Below are 13906 nucleotides of genomic sequence, written 5' to 3'. Positions count from 1 at the left end.
TTCCTTTTTTTTTTTTAAATGCACCGCTAATAAACCCAGAAAAAAATATCATTCTAAGGACCAATTATAAAATCTTGATATGAATGCCTATCTTTACTCAGGGAAGCAGTCCTGTTCAGCAAGAAATGAATGATTACTGCCCATTTAACTGACAGGAGTCTTTCCGTGGATCAAGCTTTAGATCCCTTGCTTATTTGCCGTAGTGAATACTGTATAATAGGGATTCCAGTGAAGTCAAATGGCAAGCCACGCAGTGATTTCAATGAGACCAAAACTAGGCCCTGAATGATCAACACTGATCTTTATTATTCGAGGGTAATAATGTACCACTCTAGTTTACCAAAAGTAGCTGTTCTGAATATGCTATAGTTTCAAGAAGACTGAACGAATGCATCTGTCTTCATGAATGGTGATTAAAAAAAATGCAAATCTTCTTACATGTTTTCTTCCTGACATTAGGTCATTGCTTTATGGCCTTCTTTTCATTGGCACATCCATAGTAATTTCTATTTTGGGACACTATTGAAAATATGAGATTCACTGGATCCAAATAGACATTCTTATAATAAGCAGATTGTACTGAGCTACAAAAGCTGCAGTATAATAAAACAAATTGTATGAATGTGAGAAGAATGTGTAAGAAGTTTCATCATAAAAAAATGACCAATAACATTAAGATGTTTTGTATGAGGAAAACACTCCAAGCACTGTTCTCTGTTACTGTATAAAAAGCCTTTTTGCAATGGCTGTTCCTTGACACAGAGTCTTTATATGTGGAATAATTTATTGCCATACCTGTAACTGAAATAATGACTAAATCATTTTAAAAAAAGTCTCATAGCTCCAACAGAGTAAATCTTCTACAACTTGCTGCAGTGCTAATCGTAAGCATGTTATACAGTAAGTTTGCCTGAAGCTAAGTTAAGCAGGCAGATTAGGACTGTAATATAGTATCAGGGCTCATAAATCAAGTGTGCTTGCAGATTTTCTTTCACTTACTGCTCCTTCTTACAGTTCAGACAAGTCATAATTACACATCAGTAGGCATTGTGAACAGAGGAATGAGCTACAACATAACGCACAATAAACCCTGTCATATAAAAGCAAACTGGATAAAATAACAGAAGCAATACTCCATTTTACAACATCACACTAAAGAATTACACCATGCCATTGTGTAATATTCTGATCAATCAAGAGCCCATCCACAATTGACAGTCCCAGTAGGCTAAAATTTACTATTCAAAGATATTTCCCATTTGTATTTATTATGATTATGATTATGATTATGATTATAATAATATATGGTGAATGAGAACTTAAAAAAGCCAGAGGTTCAAAACAAAAAGTGCTCAGTGCAAAATACAATTAAAGACATTTTCCTAAAGCTTTACTATGCATGCGATCTTTTGACAAATAATAATGGGGAAGACGTAAATGATTTTTCATTCATATTTTGTTAGCATTATGATGCCGAGCACAGGTACTGTATGCCATCTCTTTAAAACCAAAGCCATGCTGACTGATGTCTCCTAGTCATTTCAAGGCTTAGAATGAGATCAAAGGGGCTATGGCTTTAGAGTATGACATTAGCGGAACACTGAAAATGGGATTTGATGAAATGAGAAAATATTGGTTATTTTAATTCTAATAAAATAATTTCAAAAGAATCAGTAGACAGCAGGTAAATAGCAAGCACTGCATAGAGGCACAAGGGTTTATGAGGTTCCCGCTTTCTCCCCTAGAAAATTATCCTACATTTCCACTTTTTGTACAAAGAGAACAGATAGCTCCTAATTTCATTCATGCAACTATAATGCTCTTTTGTTGCCAGATAACTTGTATTGCAGCCCTGTGGTTTGCCCTTTTCTGTATTCCACCTTCTGATAATTTTTCCACACGTGATTATAATCAAGTCCCCATGTTTGTGCCTCAATAGAAGAGTGTCGTAGATTTGTGCATGTGGAGGTACATGGAAAGGGAGAGTACAATGCTGCTTCCAGAATGGCAGGCTCTTGGAATATTGGTCTTTTGGCCAAAGATTCAGCTTGGCTGGTCCAGATAAGAAAAATTCACCCCTGGTACTTACCTGTGGCCCAGCTTAGTAACCTAATATCAGCAGAATTTGACTTTTTCTTTTTCCAAATTAGGTTGATTTTTACTAGCACGTACCCATTAAGCTTTATTGCTATGTTATTTTCTGTTTGTGTTGGGTCTTATGATCCTAAATCATTTAAGTGCTCTTAAAAATGTCCATCCATGTATGTGTTTTTAATTTTCTCCTCTGCACCAAATGCTCTAGGCATGGGCAGTATGGCATCTGGAAAAAGGCAGTGCTGTGGTCTTTCTCTGGCTGACTGTAGATTATGCCCTGCCTGCTTCAGAAAAAAAAAAGAAGAAAAAAAAAAGAAACAGTAAATTAAAACTGGAAGATGCATCAAATCTGGTGTCTCAGTTAGACAGAATGTCCCATCACAAATTTTCCTGATCTTTGCCGAGATGGGATCTGCTGCAGAAAGCTGCGTGTTTTTAAGACCTGTCTTGCAGAGATCTACATTTTAGACTTTGAGTGAAGTATGGCCAAAGGTGGGTGGGAGGACCAGAAATTGCAGTGTCGCGCAGGATATAGTGTCCATATTCTCCAGCGCTTGTAATATGAAAGCTATTACTGTTTTACCTCTTTTCCATACACCATCTTGGCTTTGCCCTGGCTTTTGCCATTTTTCACAGATGCGGGTGTTTTTCTAATGCTGGCTTTGAGGTCTGCCTCCCTCAACCCGTTTGATGGCTTTTCCCATATTATTTTGGATTCGCCTTTATGTCTCCAGCATCAGAGAATTCACCTAATATAAGCTTGAGCTATTCCTGCTGCTTTCTTGGTCACTGCCAGTGGCATGGCCACGTGCTGATCAGGTTTTCCATGACCCTGCTGCTGTGTCCCCAACAGCCCCTGGCTGGAGCTTGTTGCCTCTCCAAAGTTGCAAAGTTGGGAATCCCAAGGCTGTTACAAGCTTTTACATTATTTCATCTTATTCATCCCTCTACATTAAAATATATTGTCTATGTTTTATATATTTTTGTGGTGTACAGTGCTTTCCAAGGCTCTGCACCACCAGTTCCTGGTTTGCCCTCTTCACCTGGCAAACCCACCCTGTGTGCACCTGATGGAAACTGCCTGAGACACCTGGTGCATCAAAATGAGTTACTGATGGAAAGCAGGTTACCTTCCCTATTGCTATGAGGTAATATTTGCAGACAGAAATGGAAAATAATAATAATATTTTTTAAAAAGCTAAAATTTGCATCAACTGTGCATGCTCAGTGACTAACAGCCTCCTTGGGGCTGCACAATCCAGCAACTGTGCAGGAAAAATTGCAGCATCTCCCTCTGGCTCCCAGTTGCATAGGTTTGGTTTTCTCCAGGATCCACCTCACTGGGAAAGCCTTGATTTTTTCAAGAGGAGAAGGGGTAAACATTTCAATTAAATTTTGAGAGTAAAATGAGGAAATACAGGTTTAGTCAAGGAACTTTTTATGCATATTCATTTTCCTTTCAAAGATGCAAAAGAGTATTTAGTTAATTTATAGAAAAGAAATTTCTGAACACCATGCCCTTCTGTGTCCTCACTGTCCTGGTGAGGGCTGGCCTTGTTCTGCATGTTATCCAAGCTGTGCTTTTATCTTGTAACCTTCTTGGTTGTCTTGTCTCTGGAAGTGTAACAGCAATGTTTTTATTACAGGCCATTTCTCGGGAAAGGGTCTCTGCCACTGCTCTCTTGCTGCACATCCACCTGAAGCTTTTGGGCAGAGGGCTCCTGCAGGACAGTGACCACACTGGTGGTAAGTCCCTCTTCTGCATTAGAGGCATTTGCTTCATATAGGCTTCAGCTGCTCTCTCAAAGCTTCCCACGCATGTCCCTCCATCAGATGTCAAATTTGTGACAGAGAGCAAATTAATGGTCTCACACAGAGAGAAGGTTGACGAGCACTGTGGTATTCATAAGCTAAAGGAGAAGTCATATATTCATAAGCAAATCACCTCAAACCATCAGGCTGTTTTCCCACTAATATCTTCCTAATTTATAAGATGTAGGTACAACATCCTATTCAATCAACGTTATTAAACACTATTCATTATTTTTGTAATTATCTGGGAAACATAAAGCAGGTTTAAAGCTGTATGTGCAGCAAGTCATTCCAGCGAGCAGGGTGGGAGCAGATGTCCCACCATGTTGCAGTAGCACATGGCACCTTGGTCTACTCTGAAGTGTTTGATCATGTTCACAGAGCCATACCCTATGTTCTTACACATTTATGGTCTTTCCATAAAAGAAATAGCTATTGGGTCCTCAGGTAGTTATGAGCTCTGTATAGAGAGAGAGTCCAGTTGCTGGGGGTTTTATTTTCATCTCTTTTAGGGAAAAGTAGCAGTCTGCGTGTTGTAACCTTCCTTTTGTGTTGACATTCATGTTTTCTGTGGATGTTTTCTGTCCATAGCTCGGACATCAATTCCAGCATGGCTTGAGACAACACTGAGGAGTAGGGTGTTGCCTGAGTTTGGGGTATCTGATTCACTTCTTCATTTTTTTCACTTATTTTTTCTGAATCAGTATTAGGATCTGAAAGGTGGCGGGCTGAAAAATAAAACCCAACATGGAAGACCTCCATAAAGTTCTGCAAAATTAAATTTAGAGACAAAATTACCTTACAGCTAGCCACAATAGTAGATGGCAATTTGAATCAGCGTTTCATTCCTGGAGTAAGTTAGCGAGTTCTCCGTGCTGACTGAATTGGTATTTCCTAATGAAGGGATAAGTGTTTATAAAGTACATAAAGATCTGAAAAGTCTAAAAAGCAGAAACCAAGTAATTTAGTGTTTAATGCTCCTCTTGTACAGTAAGACAAAAAGATGGCAATTTTGCCATCTACAGTATGGCAAAGCATAAGTATAAATTGTATGTGAGGTGCTAACTTGGTCAACTATTATCATCTTTATGAACTTTAGTATAATTTTTAAGGGCAGATGTTACAGTAAGATGAAGTACAATGTGTTTTATCCAGGGCAGGGAGGTCACACAACCAGCTACTTATGTGCATTTGCCAACTGATAGGGTCTGGTAGAGTTTTACGATAAAGACAAATATATTAGCATGCCCATGAATCAATATTGTTTAAATAGTGTACCAGAAGGTTCACTGTCAATCACTAGTTTCTGAAAGTTGTTCATCCCAACTGTTAGGTGAATACTGAATGTATTCACAGAAGTTTGGATCTGTTCATGAATAATTCATTAAAAAAAGCAACTGATCAATTTGCAATTAATAATGATTCAGCTTCTCCCACCCATACTCACACAAAATAACACTATTACGGGGCTTACCCCTCTACTGAATAAACTCCTTAAAGGGGACAGAAGCAGACTCTGGTCCTATCTCTGCAATGAATAATTGATTCGTCTTTTTTTCTAAGCAATGCTCTGTGGAAATTTCAAAAAGCTTTAGCTGAGCTATGCAAAAACAAACCAAAAAAAAGCCCAAACCTGTTGAAATTACTTCATGAGGCACTGATAACTCATTTCTCTTACCACAGTACTTTAGGAAATCAGACAGTTCCCCTATATGCAACACAAAACTGTTCAAATCCCATTTTTCCTCTTTCCTCTGGTCTTCTGCAGCACAAAGAACTTCAACCCTGACAACATTCTGACCAATATTTCTTCTCGAAATTCACGGAAATTAAATCAGCTGATTTCATCAGGTTCTTTTGCTCAGGTTCTGAGCTCACACTTTTATGTTCAGCTGTTCTAAAGTAAATTTTATAAAGCCACTTAAAACTTTAAATCATTAATACCGTACAGTAATCCCATTGGGAAAGAGAAAACACTGAATTGCATGAATTTGGGTATTCTGCTTGTTTAGTCACCCTTGAAGGAAGAGGACCGGTGAAATTAAATCAAACTAATTGAGAATTTCAGCACTTGGAGAACAACCTGCTAAACTGCAGTTTTACTCACCAGTGAGGATCAGGTTTTAGCCAAGGTGAAAGGAGAGGTAACATTTAAAAAATCTTATTCTGTCACCATGTAAGATAATGGCAGAACCTAACTGTTCTGTGAGTCGTATTCAAATAAAATAGTAATGTAAAATTCAAAATCTCCATGCAAAGATTACCATTCCAATAGCATTTTCATGATGTTCCAAATTTCTTTTTCTTAAGCAAAAATGGTAATTTTATATTTTTTACACATTCAGCTTCACTGAATTTCAAGAGAAAGCACATTTTCTTAGGTAAAAATAATAACCAAGAGAAGACAGAGTATCTCTAACTTCAGTGCTCTTAAAGAATGCATAATGACGTCTATTGTTTTCTTCCAGAGACCTAAGTCATTTGGGCTCTTTTTATTTTCTTTTTTTTTTTTTCTTCCACCTTACACAGAGAACAGCACTGGTAGACCAGACCTTTTCTTTCTGTAAGGCAACATAATTTCCTTGTAGTCAGTAGATATAAGTCTACTACCCAAACTGCAAAGAATTAAATCCAAAATGAGGTAAATTTAAGCTAGTAAGTCCAGAAATGGTGAAATGGAATTGAGAAATGCTCTACCTTTCTAGGTTTTGATTGCACAAAACAGGTGACGTGCCAACCTTGTCAGCAACACTACCCATTTCCATCCCATTTCTGGATTCCCAGGCACCAATACAAGTCCCTTTTCCTCTTCAAAAGATGAATTCAGACCCCACGCGTTTGACTGGGCTGAGCTGAACACCTAGTTGCTGCTGAGATTAATGGCATGGATGTCTTCCCTCATTCCCCCAGATGACGTCTCTATGAAATATTGTCACCTGGAAGGATGTAATACCCTGCTTTGTACGGAGAGATGTTCTGGTTTCAGCAGAGATCCATCATACAGCAGTTCCTACTGAGTGAAATTTGCCATTTTCAATGTTTTCCACCAGGTCTCTTCAAATGAAGATTGCCAGATCACCCAGAGTTGAATTTCATTGTGTAAGGAGGATTCGCCAATATCTCAATTGCCTTTTTACATTCCAATATCCTAAGTATTCCATCCATTACCATAGCAGAAGGGCACGTATTGCCACAACAGGTGGTTCTCCAGGGTGAGGTTTACTCAAACTACAGCAGAAATCATTAGCAAACTGAAACTAAGCTTTCAGAAGTGAGGAACCATGCAAAGTTTCAGTAATGAAGTACACTAACACACGATCTCCTAATTCATCTGGAGCCAGAAGTTTGTATCATGTTTTTCCGCACGCCTATTTTTTATCAAGCAACATACAATCTTTACTTGACTATACTGTATATCTTCTCTGCCTAGTGGGAACCCTAATTTGCTTTAAATTGCCAAAGTGCTCATTATGGAATGCTTAGTAGCTAGAGTTTGTACATAATATTTGAAAATCAGCCTTAATTTTTCTGCCTGAGATGAACACTTGGATTTCAGAGTAAACATAATCAGAGATTTACACAAACTCAGTGAACCCTGTTTATTATATTTGCCTGGAATAGCTACAAAAGAGGTCAGAGGTCCAATGTCTTCCTGCAGAGACAGATCATGTTCTAGCTGGTACTGAGGAGGAAAAAAACAGTAGGTGATGCTTTAATGAATGGCTTATCATGTGGAACACACCATGTGATAATAGCAGTGCTGGTAAGGAAAGAAGGAAGTAAAAAACATAAAGGCTTTTGCTAGGTTTACATTGCATGAAAGCTTACATTTCAACAGTAGCAGATGAAGAGGGGTTTTTAAGAATATGTAGTAAAATCTGCAGCAAGTTGAAAGGAGCTTTGAACTTTTTGTTTAAACATTATTTTGGAATTGCCTGTGAAATGACATTGCCCTGACTAAATAGAAACACGTATCAGAATATTTTGATTTTGTGTGTCAATTTTTGTTACCATTTTTACTGAAGTGACCTTATCTAAGAACTCAGTTCAGAAAAAAAAATGAGGGTCTCAGACAGATTATTCTAAACACTAAAGGGATAGTTAATAAAATAAGTTACAATTTGCTTTTTGTTTACAAAAGGTTGCCAATTAGGAGCTGTGAAAATGCTTGTTCTTTGAGACTAAAAATTATGGGGATAGAATGGTCCAGCTCTTCCAAATAAAGCATTTTATTGCATGACATGGGCCAGATCCACATCTTAAAACTAGGCTGTACAAAGTACTTATTTCTGAATTACTCTTCTTCTTCTTGTTTTTTGAGAAAGAAGAAACAGGCTCAATATTGAAACAAAAACGTGCTTATCCTCAGTTGTGGCTCTCCATTTATTATTTTTAAACAACTGTTCTGATCTCCTTTTTTTTTTTTTAAAAAAAAAAAAAGCAGGAGTCACAATATGTTCTTTCCACCATTTATCCAGAAAACTGTGCCTTGGAAAATAGCTTGCCAGCATGAAAAATGCCAAGACGTGATGGCTCCTGTTACTGGTACTTTTGTAAAGTCTGGCCCTGGGATCTCACTGTAAAGAAGACATCAAGACACCCATCCCCTTGAGAGCCCCAACCACTAGTAGGATATTCAAAAATATTGAGGTAGGATAGACTCCTAAACCCCCTTGAAACCAGGGGAAATTAGGTGTCTAAGTGGATATACGCTTGTATTTACCAGAGGAAAAAACAAAGTGCGTTGAATTTAGCATTCATTTTGAGAGGTTAACCCTTGGGAAACCAGAACATTCAAATCTGAATTTCCCATGGCCACCTGAACCCTGGCCACTTGGGTTCAGGCTGAAGTGTCAGTCCTTACGATCTTGCCTTGCAGGACCATGAGTAATAAGAACTAAATGCCTGAGCTAATAGAGTAATTAATTCTCATTTACGTTGGATAATTCTCATGCAGTTAAAACCTCCAGCTGAAGTCTGAACGGCGTGGAAGGAGATTCTCCATGGTGAGCAGGGGGAGACCGGGATGGGTAGCAAATCTCTGCATTGCATGCAGCAAACGTACTTTCCCTTGTGTATAGGTATCATATACTTGGCCACGTCTTCCTGGGCTCATGTTAACAGGCAACAGCAAATCCTCTCTCTGGGGCTGTAAAGGCTGACAGGGAAGCCTCCTCTTTTCCTACTCATTTGCAAAATGCTGGGAAGAGCCATAATCTGCCCCTACATGCTTCTTGTTAAAATGTCCTTTGGGTATGGACAGCACAACATCCATGCTGTCCATCACTTACCCTGTCCCTGCTGAGGCTGGGGAGCCTGCATCCTGACTTAGCCCCTGATTACTCACAAGAAGGTGCATTTCTGGTCCTGACCCAACCCTGAGAAAGCAAACCAAACCCTTGGGGAATGCCAAGGAGCAGACAAAACCTGAGCCACAGGCATGGTGTAGTACTGGGTGAGTACACGCTTGCAAAGTCAGATAAAACACATAACTGAAAGGTAAACTCACTGCACCATTTCAGTTGGGGTTTGATCTGAAATACTCTTTGTGGCTTTGATTTCTGAGACTTTCATCTCTTGCTCAGCAATAAGTTCTACATGAAAGTCTGGTGTCCTATATTGTTTTAGAAAGTTACCTGCCAGGATAAATTATGGTAACAGCGACTGCTGATGCCTCTGAAAGCCATTCCCTGCTGGCTGCTGCTCACGATGTGCAGCGTGTTATCATGGGATAGACAACCTCAGCTCCCTTTGCTGAAGAGCCTCTCCCACCCTGAAACCCAGCAGTCCTTGGGGGTCATTGCTGTAAAAGCAAAGATTTAAAGCTCTGTGTTTATGCATGGTATAACTCCAGCAAAAAAACAAAGAGAAGAGCAATGAATCTGGCCTTTTCTCTTGGCAGAACTCAGTAATACAAGTTATGCTACCATCAAACTTCTCTTACAGGAGTGCGTACGAGAAGTTAACCTCATTAATGAGTGTAATTAAGGCAAATATTTAAAATTCTAGTCTCCTCTTGGTATCTATAAGGCAACAGAAATTCACATTTGGATATCACAGATCAATTAACAGCTCTTACAACGTAGCGTTCAGGTGTGCACAGGTTGCGTGAGGTGCACACGTGGCTCTGGATGCGGGACGCAGGCATCCCAGGTTATCATTTGCCTCCAGCACATGCTAGACCTGCACACGAACCACATGGCAGGAGCCGCAGAGGAGCCATATTGCTCCTGCACTGGCCTCCAGGTCTCAGAGAGAACATCCAGAAGTTTAACTCTGAGATTTTTTTTTTTTTTTGCCTATAATAAAGCAACCCAACATCTTACAAAGATGCTAAATATTCCTGAATGCCAATGCAAACATTCCCAAATTTCTTCTCAATGGTTTCTCAAACTGCAGCACTCGCACCACGCTGCTCCCAGCTAGCTGCAGCAGGTAGGCTTAGCCCACAGCAGTTTGTGCTGTGGAAAATCGGGTGGGAAATCAGTCCTAAACAAACTGGACTCACCAACTCCTGCCAAATCTTCTCAAGATCCTATTTGTTCATAGCCTTTCTTAATAGTGGATCCTATGCTCTGGCCTTGATGGTGGAATAGCGTCTTGCCTGTGTCTATTCACAATCCTGCTGCAATGTTCTCCAAGACTGCCTTTCTAAGCACAGCGCTTTTCTCTTTGGCCCATCGATACCCAATTTATATTTTCCTGGTTTGTATTTCAGGGTGAGAGTTTTGGGACAGGGACCATTTTTTTATTACTGTGCCCAGGACAGTGAGGTCCACGTTTGCAAATAGGCTTCTGACAGCGTGTTCATGTAAGAAATAACTGCAACTACCACAATATATCATACAAGTGCTCAGACATGGACTTCTGCCACATCTCAGCTGAGTTTTTTTCAGAATCTTGAAATGGTATAGAGGAATCACAGTGCTGAAACCCAAAAATGTTAATGTTAATGCCACCCATAACCCATACAACTTTTCAGTGAGTTTCCTATGACATTGGGTGGGCTTTTTCTTTTTTTAGCAAATAATCAAGGGTCTGGATGTAATAAATAAATAAAATTCCACCTGTTATTTACAATGGAAGCTTCTAATTTGCTTATTACTTTGCTTATCTATTCATTGAGATAATTATCTGACACCTGCCAACAGCAGATTGTTCTGACAGATTTTTATTGGCTGAGAGCAATTTGTTACTTTACCATCTGTCCGGCTAAAGGTGGTTTACAGGTCAACAAGCTGGTGAGCTTTGGAAAATCTTAAAATGATCTTGAGCAGTATCCTTCCTGAACTAATTTCATTTTAATCTCCCATAAAGCACATGAAAGGATGGACTTGAAAATTAGCTTTCAAGCAGAGTGTACGAGAGGAGAGAAAATAATTTGCCTTTCTTTGCTGTGATCTTGTATAATCGATTTCCTGTAAGGTTTCCTAAAAAACCCAGTTGAACTCACTAGCTGATAAGCTGCTGTATGGCACTAAAGACCTCTGAAGAATGCAAAGAAAAAGGAGGCCATACATGGTCTAACCATCAAGGATGTTGGGAGAAATACGCTTCTCCCAACAAGCAAAAATTTTGAGCCATAAATGTCCAGCTGTTGTTTCTCACTGTGGCCTTAATTTTTTGCTGGTGGGTAAGGACGCTTCCCTCACGCTTAATGTTGGTAGCCTGGATATACGCAGTCTAATTCCCATGCTGTCTCTCATCAGATGCCTCACCCTGTGACTCCCAATGCTATGCCATCAAATTTGATCAGTTTAGGAGCTGGGCAGCAGTAGTCCCCAGAGTCCTCCATCGCCCTTCTTTTTCCCCCTGCAGAATTTCCAGCACGGCTCTGCAAATCCACCTTTGGCTGCAATAAGGGTCTCTGCCAGCCACGGCTCTGATGGATGTATCTGTGGTATTTGTGCTTCATTGGCTGCGTCTCTGGGAGTGCTGGAAGGCCTTTAGCGTCTGCAGGGAAATTATAGGCCACTAGATTGCTATTTTATACTAAGTGCCAATGCTCTAACAACTGTGCTCTTGGTGTTCTTCTGGACCTTCCTCTGGATATTCAGCTTCACACTTTGTTTTTGTTTCTGTAGCGAAACAGATTTTGACAGAATATGATGGAAAATGTTCATAACAGAAAAGTAATATTTAGATTTTACTGTAATTTTACTTCTGAGATGTCTATGGTAAAATATTACCTTCCTATCACTAAGTTAACACTGTTTAGAATTGCAAGAACCATTTTGACGTTTTTTCAAACCATTCTCAAAAAGGAGGGGAGCTGACAGCTACTCCTGCAGGATGCTTCAAATGAAACCATGCTAACTTAAAACTTCTCAGGGCTCCAGAAGTGAAAGTGAACTTTAAATGATAGCATTGGATTACACAGGAGACTTCTTTTCCTCTAAGAAACTCCTCCTAGTAGTGCCAGGAGACCTTCCTAATGACTACGGATCATTTAAAGATAATGACACTGAAGGTCCCCAGGACAGTCTTTTGTGTCAGCAAATCCTTCTTCAGTACCTTTCCAACTGTCGTGCAGATGCTCAAGATGGTCCTGTTATGCACAGATCACTGCTCGGCGGGTAAGGGGTCTATCATGATAATGTCATGGAAGGCAAAAGTCCAGCCAAGGTTTCAAAAACACCCAGAAATCCTGAAAAACTAAACTCCTGATGATATATTTTGTTGGAAAGATGGTGACTGCAAATGCTGTAAACAACAGTCAGCTTTCTGTGTTGAATATTGCAGCCATTTTAAATTAACCATAAAATCGTCTCCAGAGTACAGCTCTGTAAGTCAGTCAGAGAAAAATGGTTCAGCATTTTGGTGCACGATTTAACCTGAAGTATATGTATGTTTATAAATATATATTATGCATGGGGTTTTTTCCTAAAATTTTCAAATCATACAGGGTGTCAGGCTAACATATTATGTGTTACAGTAGTAAGCTAGAAATAAATTGAAAACAGGTTTTAATGAAAAGATATGAAACAGAGGACCAAACTATTGCCTACATTGGTGGTTTTAAAAGGTGCAAATTTAAAACATCTTTCCAAAACTTGTTCTTAAATTATTTCTGAATTAATATACTATGTCCTTCTTCAAATAATAATAAATTAATCAGAGTGAATCTTTCTGAGCGGGTCCTCCGAAAGTTAAGAATTTTTCCAGAATTTATAAAAGCTTGGTGAGTGGTACTCATTATCAGTTTGAAGAATTGATTCCAGTGGAAATCCAATATGTTCTCTCAAAAATGTCTAGCGTATCTGCTTCTCAGCTGAGATCTTAGAAAAAGCATGATGACACCTTGTACAGAGATGGATTACATCAGGAAATGAAGTGGTCTAAACCCAACGGTTTGAAATTGGTGCCTGTAATTTGACATCTGAATGCGCGTTTGGAGTCAGTGACAGCTGTGTGTTCCTAGCACCTGTGGAAACCAGGCTGCCTTAGTTATTAAGGACTGAGAGTCAAATCCTGCTATTGTTTTTAACAGGGCTAGGATTTCAGTCTACATGACTAGCGCTAGCCGTTCAAGCCTGATGGTTTTTGGCCCAAAGAACTAAGTTAAAAAGTCTTCCTAGAATCTTCTCTGCTCGTTTATCATAACCTACTCCATCTCCTGCATACCAGCTTAATTTCATTTCAGTTTCCAGTTTGATATGCGCTGCGGGAACTCTTTCCCAGGCAAAAGGCAATATGAGGTGAGAAGAAGAGCATGCTGCCAGCACAGGTATGGGCCTGCATAATGGAGCTGTGACACTCTGAAAGAGGCTTTTCGTTTTAACAACTTTTCAAGTGGGGAGCGAAAGACATAATGCAGATGGCATAATTGAAGTGGGAGAATGAAACATTAAGCATGCACAGAAGGGATTAGAGAGGAAGACTTTTGGGGTTATTTAATTTTGGCTCAGTTGTTATCTAACAGTTTTGTCAAGAAAAAATGTTAAAGCTCCTTGCAAGTCCAGAAAAACTAAGGAAGATTATTACCTGCCTACAAGTATGT

Source organism: Ciconia boyciana, chromosome 10, assembly GCF_034638445.1.
Source record: "Ciconia boyciana chromosome 10, ASM3463844v1, whole genome shotgun sequence".
Lineage (NCBI taxonomy): Eukaryota > Metazoa > Chordata > Aves > Ciconiiformes > Ciconiidae > Ciconia > Ciconia boyciana.
This window is presented reverse-complemented; position numbering follows the sequence as displayed.